Below are 9,492 nucleotides of genomic sequence, written 5' to 3' on the forward strand. Positions count from 1 at the left end.
CCTTCCCTCCATTCTCCCTCTTGGCAGCGAGGAGCAGAGAGCCACACACACACACACACACACACACACACACACACACACACACACACACACACACACACACACACACACACACACACACACACACACACACACACACACACACACACACACACACACACACACACACACACACACACACACACACACACACAGCTCCTAATCTCCAACAAAGCCTTTGTTTAAAAAATAACATCCAAACACTACAGCCCCTCACAAAAGGAGAGAGAGCCTCACTCTCTGGTCGACTGTTTAAACAGCTGCCAGCCCTCTGACTGCCAGCTCACGTCTTCAAACGGCCCCATCCCATTCAGACATTTACCAAACGTGGATTAAATCACAGACACCTCGGGTGCATTCCAAATGGCACCCTATTCCCTATATAGTGCACTACTTTTGAACCCGGTCAAAGTAGTGCACAACAAATAGACAATGGTCTTACAGTTTTTTACAATCACTTTGGCACTAATTTCAGAACCTTGTGGTAATTTTTCAAAGCTCTAGACACAAAACTCAAAACGGTCATCACTTGTAACACAGGCTGTCCAATGTTCAAAACATTGCATTGTGCATTCATATATTTAAAGAAACCTTGCACTTGCATTTATCATGAAATACCATAGGAACATTCATTTAGATCACCCACACATAAGATACCGATAGTTTCACTGTGTAGTTGTTCGTACAATCATTAAATATTGTAGTACAAAATATGTGACACGTTTCATTATGCTACTACACGTAAATACATCACTGTAAAAGGACAAGTAGAGAGAATACTACAGACAGACACAGTGGAATCATTGAACAAAATATGACATTTATTGATGAAATACAATAAAATCACCACATAGGTTTCTTTGAATCAAAGCAAAAATAATTAGCTCAAAAAAAAAGAAAAAACTACAGTAAAATGTCAACTGTTCCTCACCTGGCTTACTGTAAAACATCACTGCAGTGTTCCTCACCTGGCTTACTGTGTTCCTCACCTGGCTTACTGTAAAACATCACTGCAGTGTTCCTCACCTGGCTTACTGTAAAACATCACTGTAGTGTTCCTCACCTGGCTTACTGTAAAACATCACTGCAGTGTTCCTCACCTGGCTTACTGTAAAAAGCAAAACAAAGGATTGATTACTGTACTTCTATATTTCTCACAACCCTGTCTTGTGGATTTGGCCACAGGTTCTCATCCACATCACAATGGATGTTTTCATTAGCCAAACATCTTGGGAAGAATCTTCGGACGAATCCAGGCCTGACACTGGTCTGCCGTGATGTCATTGCATGCGTCATCCATGGCCTGGAGAATAGGGCACCTATCATATACCTTCCACCTCCATGTGGAGAAAAATTCCTCAATCGGGTTTTTAGGAAAGTAGAGTATTTTTTATTAACCTTTATTTAACTAGGCAAGTCAGTTAAGAAAAAAATCTTATTTTCAATGATGGCCTAGGAACGGTGGGTTAACTGTCAGGGGCAGAACGACAGATTTGTACCTTGTCAGCTCAGGGGTTTGAACTTGCAACCTTCCGGTTACTAGTCCAACGCTCTAACCACTAGGCTACCCTGCCACCTCTATGGGGGGTAAGTACAGGGTGGTAAATTGTGGTTGGGCCTGAAACCATGCTTGCACCATTCTGAGCATGGTGGAACATTACATTATCCCACACATTGACATAGGTCACACCATCAGCTCTATAGACCTGATTTAGCCCATCAAGGAAGGTTACATTCGAACAGCGAATCATGTGGCTGCTTTAGATGTTGTTCGACCAAACATTAGAAGGGGCAAGATGAGTAATCCAAGCAACTTTGACCGTGGTATGATTGTTGAAGCCACACATGGTGATTCCAGCATCTCAGAAACAGCTGCCCTCCTGGGATTTTAACACACTACAGTCTCTAGAGTTTACAGAGGATGGTGCGATAAACAAAACACATTCAGTGAGCGGCAGTTCTGTGGGCAAAAACACCTTGTTAATGAGAGAGGTCAGAGGAGACTGTCCAGACTCAAGCTAACAGAAAGGCCACAAATGCTCAAATAACAGCTGTTTAAAACAGAGGTGTGCAGAATGGCATTTCTTACAGTTTTTCTCAGTCGCTTTGGTGCATTTTTCACATCATCCCTAACATGTGCAAAATAACAAGTGCATTTCTCAGAACAATTTGTACAAACTGCAATATGCAATGGATATGTTTATAAAGCTAGTCAGTCACTAAAAATCCTTAGTACATCTCTCAAAAGTAAATATTCATGCCAATTATCATGTCAGTGTCATTAGAATGATAAGTCATTGAGTCATTGTTCACGAACAAGGTCGTCAAAATGTTTAGGCATGTTGTCAATGTAACTGTGTACTTTGACAGTATTACCTGATGTAAACTTAGGCTACAGTTTGGATGACAGTTACTGTATTGAAAATGCACAAGGCTGCACTTCTATGGCATATATCAATTCCAACAGTACTATTTACATATTACTGTATGTGGGTTATTGATTGAAAGAGACTGGACAACCCAAGGGGCACAAAGGAAAAACAACTAAATTAGAAAGAAACACAGGAAACCACCCCTAAGGCACAACTTTGCCCGCAGCACTGTTGTGCTGTCTCTACACATTCAGACGTTCCTGTCTGTCGGCCCACATATTTTCATCCACATCACACCGGATATTTTCCCTTCCAATGCAACGTGGAAAGAATATTTTGGAATGCCTTATCCATCCTCTGCATGCGTCTACTGTGATGTCCTCACATGCTGCATCCATTGCAGCCAGCAGGGTCATCTGTGTGTGTGGCTGACGATCGTACACCTTCCACCTCCATGCTGAAAATAACTACTCAATTGGATTAACGAATGGTGAATAAGGTGGGAGGAATTCTATGAGCATCCTCGGGTGGGTCACAAACCATTGCCTTATGATGTTTGATCGATGGAAACTCACATTATCACAAATGACCACATACTTTGGCAAATCCTCTCTAAGCAAACCCCTCTCATCATCAGGGATGAGAGCCCTGTAGAGAGTCTCTAAAAAGTTGAGTAGATGCTGGGTGTTGTATCGCCCTATAAGGTGGATATGGGTTAGGACACCATGCTCCGAAATAGCAGCCCACATGGTGATATTTCCTCTCCGTTGGCCTGGCAAATCCACAGTAGCTCTGTGACCGATGATATTCCGACCCTGCCTTCTGCATTTGGTCAGGTTGAAGCCAGCCTCATCCACGTATACAAAGTTGTGAGAGGGTTCACTTGATTCCAACTCCATTATACGCTATATCCCAGAACACACAGTTTAATTTGTTTTGGTAAGGAAGAGTGACATAAAATGTACATATATTGCATGTTCCTTCCACAGCAATGGACATGTGTGCATGCTTACTGTACTATGTATCACTATAAAATGTTGCTGTAAAGTAGTTCTATAGATATATGTTTTACCTGTACATATTGGTACCGTAGCTCCTTAACTCTGTCCTCATTCCTTTGGAATGGTACACGGTACAGCTGTTTCATACTCATCTGGTTTCTATGCAGCACCCTGTCGATGGTTGAGATGCTAACCGTACGGATGTTTTCAAAGACATCGTTGTCTTCTATAATGGTCCTTTGTATTTCCCTGAGTCTCTTGGCATTGTTTGCTCGGACCATGGTGCAAATAGCCTCCTCCTGTTGAGGTGTGAAAAGTTGTCCTCTGCCACCGGTTTGAGGTAATCTTGCAGTCCTATGTGGGGAAAAATGCAGTGATGCATCGCATACTTTCACATAGACAAAAACTATGCGAACACACATTTTACTGTAAAACATACAGGTGGGTGCATGTAAGGTGCAGTATGTATCTGTATAGAGTATATTTCTGTATGCTGTGAAATACAAGTGGACTACTGTAATATGAAGCATTGTAGGAAGTATACAGTATACTGCTTATATACAGTAACAAACAAACAGTGCAGTGTACATTGGTGGACATACCTGTTCTCTCTTCGAAACGTTTGAACGATTGAGGACACGGTTGATCTCCCAATATTCGGCTGCACCCTTCGACCCGTCTCAGCCATTGTAAGGCCATTTTTGACAACATGGTCTACAATAGTGGCCCCTATGTCCTCTTCTGCCTCTTCCTCTGTTTTGCCTTCCACCACGCATCCTTGCTCCTCTTCTTCCTCCTCTTGGCTGTTGACCCTGTTCGTTTCCTGGTCCATCCATTATTGGAAAATTGCAACTCTGTGTTGTGGTCTGTCTATATATGCTTGCCAATTGATTCTTCATGAGATGCAACTTTGAGCAATTTAGACAACTGGTTGATTGTTGGTTGAACTAACACTTTACATTCCTTCATGAGTGAGGGTCAATTTCACCTGTTTTTGTACAAAAGGTCTAATAGAAATGTGTAAAACTATGCTTGACAGTTTATGACAAATAGTTCAACAATTTTGCATGTAATGGCTTATGCAAGGAACTAATGCCTAGATGTTTTGAGGGGTAAGACTATTCAACAGAGAACCATCTACTATATTTTGATCAACATGACATGAGCAATTGATAATGTGGAAAAAAGCTGACACTTGTATATTATCAATTGCAATTTGTTCAAAAGGAATAAGAAATTGCTTTAATGATGTGCACAAGTGACTAGATGATTTGGAATTTGTACAAGTAGTATCAAGAATTGCACTTTTGATCAGAGAAATGCAAAGCGACTGAGAAAAACTGTAACGTACAACACCGTGAATAATTCAGGCTGTTGTGGGGGCAAAAGGGGGTCCGACCCACTACTAGATAGGTGTACCTAATGTACAGTGTTTTGAACATTGGACAGCCTGTGTTACAAGTGATGACCGTTTTGAGTTTTGTGTCTAGAGTTTTGAAAAATAATAATAAAGGTTCTGAAATTAGTGCCAAAGTGATTGTAAAAAAACTGTAGTTAAATGAACACATGATCTTAGCTTTATGTGTATTGTAGCCAAGCAATTGGAAAAAGTGCATTTTGATCATTGGTTGTGAGTTTTGTGTCTAGAGTTTTGAAAAATGACATCAAGGTTCCAAAATGAGTGCCAAAGTGATTGTAAAAAACAGTAATTGTCTTAATTCATTCCTACTTAGATTTGTGTATTATATATGTTGTGTAATTTGTTAGATATTACTTGTTAGATATTACTGCACTGTCAGAGCTAGAAGCACAAGCATTTCGCCACACCCACAATAACATCTGCTAATCACGTGTATGTGAGCAATACAATTTGATTTGATTTGAGTGTCATATGGGATGGAGCCCTGGTGAAAAGGAGTGCTTTAGCTGGCGGTTTACAGAGTGGTTTTCTCCCTTTGCTAAAGGGGATGCTGGGTAAACATACTACCCAGCTAGCACATGTGGTTCCTTGGAAAATGTGTGGGACCGTAAGTAACTCAAAGCCAGATGTTTCTTTAAAACGGAATGAAAACAAATGACCCTGATTTTACATGAAATAACTTCCCTGAATAAATACAAAACCGTTTTCTCACAAAACACTAAAACCCATTGGCTGAACAAAGTTCTCAGTTGCCTGGACTCATTTAGCTAATTATGCAGTCTGTTGTCAATACCTTTGTAACTGTTCGTGAACGCTGCAGCGTGGTGGTTACAGAATGAAAACAAATGGAACAAAATAAGTTAATAAATACAAAAACAACAAACGGACTGAATCCAACAGCCTATCTGGTGAACACTACACAGAGACAGGAACAATCACCCATAAATGGCTACCTAAATAGGTTCCCAATCAGAGACCCAATCACCTGACTCTGATTGAGAACGTCCTGGGAATCCCAATGCCTACCCCAATACGCACAACATATGTCACACCATGGCCTGAAAATAGTCCTCAAAACCCCCTCCAGAACCCCACTGAACTGGGAGGGGCCGGGTGGGCGTGACTGGTGGCAGCTCGGGACTGGAGGGTCATAGTTCCTCCCCTTCGCGTCTTGGGATAATCCACCCTCGACTGACCATGGCCTAGCCTCACCCAGAACCCCACTGAACTGAGGGGCAGGGGAAGGGGAAGCTCGGGACTGAGGGGAAGCTCTGGACTGAGGGGAAGCTCGGGACTGAGGGGCAGCCCGGGACTGAGGGGAAGCCCAGTACTGAGAGGAAGCCCAGTACTGAGAGGAAGCCCAGTACTGAGATGAAGCTTAGGCAGGTAGTAGGCTCCGGTAGATCCTGGCTGGCTGGCGGATCTGGAAGATTCTGATTGACTGGCAGATCTGGAAGAGACTGGTTGACTGGCAGATCTGTTAGAATCTGGTTGACTGGCAGATCTAGAAGATCATGGCTGACTGGCGGATCTAGCTGCTCTATGCAGACTGACAGCTCTGGCTGCTCCATGCAGACTGGCAGCTCTGGCTGCATCCATGCAGACTGGCAGCACCTAGACTGGCTGCTCCATGCAGGCTGGCAGCACCTTGCAGACTGGCAGCTCCTTGCAGACTGGCAGCTCCTTGCAGGCTGACAGCTCTGACTGCTCCATGGAGGCTGACAGCTCCTTGCAGACTGGCAGTTCCTTGCAGACTGACAGCTCTGGCTGCTTCATGTAGACTAACAGCTCTGACTGCTCCATGGAGGCTGACAGCTCTGACTGCTCCATGCAGGCTGGCAGCACCTTGCAGACTGGCAGCTCCTTGCAGACTGGCAGTTCCTTGCAGACTGACAGCTCTGGCTGCTCCATGCAGGCTGGCAGCACCTTGCAGACTGACAGCTCTGGCTGCGCTGAACAGACAGGAGACTCCAGCAGCGCTATAGAGGAAGAAGGCTCTAGCTGCGCTGAACAGGCGGGGAGACTCCGGTAGCGCAGGAGATGAGAAAGGCTCTGATAGCGCTGAACAGGCGGGAGGCTCCAGCAGTGCAGGAGAGGCGAGGCGCACTGTAGGCCTGGTGCGTGGTGCTGGCACTGGTGGTACTGGGCCGAGGACACGCACAGGAAGCCTGGTGCGGGGAGCTGCTACCGGAGGACTGGTATGTGAAGGTGGCACAGGATGGACCGGACCGTGAAGGTGTACTGGAGAGCCTGGGAGCAGGACTGGCACAGGACGTGCAAGGCTAGGTAGGTACACAGGAGGCCTAGTACTTGAGGCTGGCACATTTTTCACCAGCCGACTAACACGCACCTCAGGACGAGTATGGAGCGCTGACCCAGGTGCCATCAAATCCCCGACACGCTCCGTCGGACGAATCTTGTACCTAAAGCACCAAGCTAGCAACTCCCTCATTACTCTCCACTCCACTTTCCCCATTAACTCCTTCACAGTCTCTGCTTCGCTCACCTCTAACACTGGCTCTGGTTCTGGTCTCCTCCTTGGCTCCTCACGATTAACAAGGAGAGTTGGCTCAAGTCTATCTCCTGACTCAGCCACTCCCTCTGAGCCCCCCAGTAAGCACAGGGAGTTTGCGCAGGTCTCCTACCTGGCATAGCCATACTCCCTGTAAGCCCCCCCCAATACATTTTTGGGGCTGACTCTCAGGCTTCCATCCGCGTCGCCGTGCTGCCTCCTCATACCAGCGCCTCTCCGCTTTTCCCGCCTCCAGTTCTTCCTTGGGACGGCGATATTCTCCAGGCTGAGCCCAGGGACCTTTTCCGTCTAATATCTCCTCCCAAGTCCCGAAGTCCTTTGATCGCTGCTCCTCCTGTCGATGCCTGTTACCACGCCACTCGGTCCGTATGTGGTGGGTGATTCTGTAACGGTGTTCGTTCGTAGAAATAGAGTCGGACCGAAATGCGGCGTGGTGGTTACTCATGTCTTTAATGAAAACAAATGACGATACATGAAATAACTTAATAAATACAAAAACAACAAATGGAACGTGAAACCTAATTACAGCCTATCTGGTGAACACTACACAGAGACAGGAACAATCACCCACGAAATACACAGTGAAACCCAGGCTACCTAAATATGGTTCCCAATCAGAGACAACGAGAATCACCTGACTCTGATTGAGAACCGCCTCAGGCAGCCAACCTAAGCTACACCCCTACTCAGCCGCAATCTCAATGCCTACAAAACCCCAACATATAAGCCCATGTCACACCCTGGCCTGACCAAATATATAACGTAAACACAAAACACTATGACCAAGGTGTGACAACCTTAAACCATTTCACATGATAAAACACAATTTGCAGATCTCACTTAGACTTTTCAGTAAAACTCTAAACACATTCTCATTCTCAAAACACATTCTGCACTCTAATGCACATGTCATCCATACTGGTAAACACAAGTGGCAACAATCAAATACAAATAGAGAACATATGTCATTGATTGAACACAACCACTCAAAATTGATTTAACCTGTTTCAAATGATGCGACACAACCAATATAAGCCAGTTCAGAGAGCAAACAGGTTGTTGACGGTGGGAAGGAGAAAGTCTGAATATGGATACTGTAGTACAGTGCATTGTAGGCTGTATACTGTACAATGGATGAATTGTATGGCCCTGAACATTGTGCTTTCCATTTATTAACAGTACTGACTGCTCAATAGATTTTGACTGGTTGCAGGTTCATATCAACAAATAACAAGAATTACAGTATCACATAGACAAAGGACAAGTTTGTGAGATGCAGGGTACAGTACTGTAAAAATAGGGGTACAAAGAGGAGGAAGAACAAAAAACAAAATTGCAAAGAGCAAAGCAGAGTAGTAATTTCTGATCAATTTTGACACAGGTTTTTGAAAAGACAATGACGGAAAAATATGAATATTTTTTTTGATTAAAAATGTACTTCTCCCTGAGAATTGTATGTTTTGAACAATGTGTTTTCTATTTTTCGGTGTATTGTTTACTGACTGCTTGAGAGTGTATATCATTTTGATCACTTTGTTTATGATTTGAGAGCAGTGTTTGACTTCGAACACAGGTAAAACTGTTTTGAGGCGAATGTTTCATTTTGCGAGAGGAGTCAGAGGTTATGCAAATAGTGCTTGAAGATGAGGTTTTGTGTGGAATGTTTTCAGGAAATGGAGCAAGGATTCAGAAATGTTTTTTTAGCAATTGTGAAAAACTGTATTATTATTATTAAATGATAGGTTCTGAGAACACGATTCCGATAAGACTTTTATTAACACTGCTAGCAATAGTTTGGATGAACTGTTTTGAACTCCAAGCACAGATAGGACACACAAATGAATGTGCTTAGGCATTAATCATGCAAACATATCATCTGTTTTATAGTGAGATTCGAACCCTATTATCTTCTGTTTTCTAATCGTGGAATTAGTCCACTGTGGCACCACAATGGGGCTAACATGCCATGTTTTTTTTTAACTCATACAAACGTGTTCATTTTAGTCTATTCAAACAGACCCCATTTCATTAATATCAGGTGTGGTCATTTCGTGGGTGCGGACAACTCACCTGAAAACACTTAACAAGATAGAGGATAGAGAGAGTTTTGTTGATACTGAGAACGGA

This window comes from Oncorhynchus keta, chromosome 5 (genome assembly GCF_023373465.1).
Source record: "Oncorhynchus keta strain PuntledgeMale-10-30-2019 chromosome 5, Oket_V2, whole genome shotgun sequence".
NCBI lineage: Eukaryota > Metazoa > Chordata > Actinopteri > Salmoniformes > Salmonidae > Oncorhynchus > Oncorhynchus keta.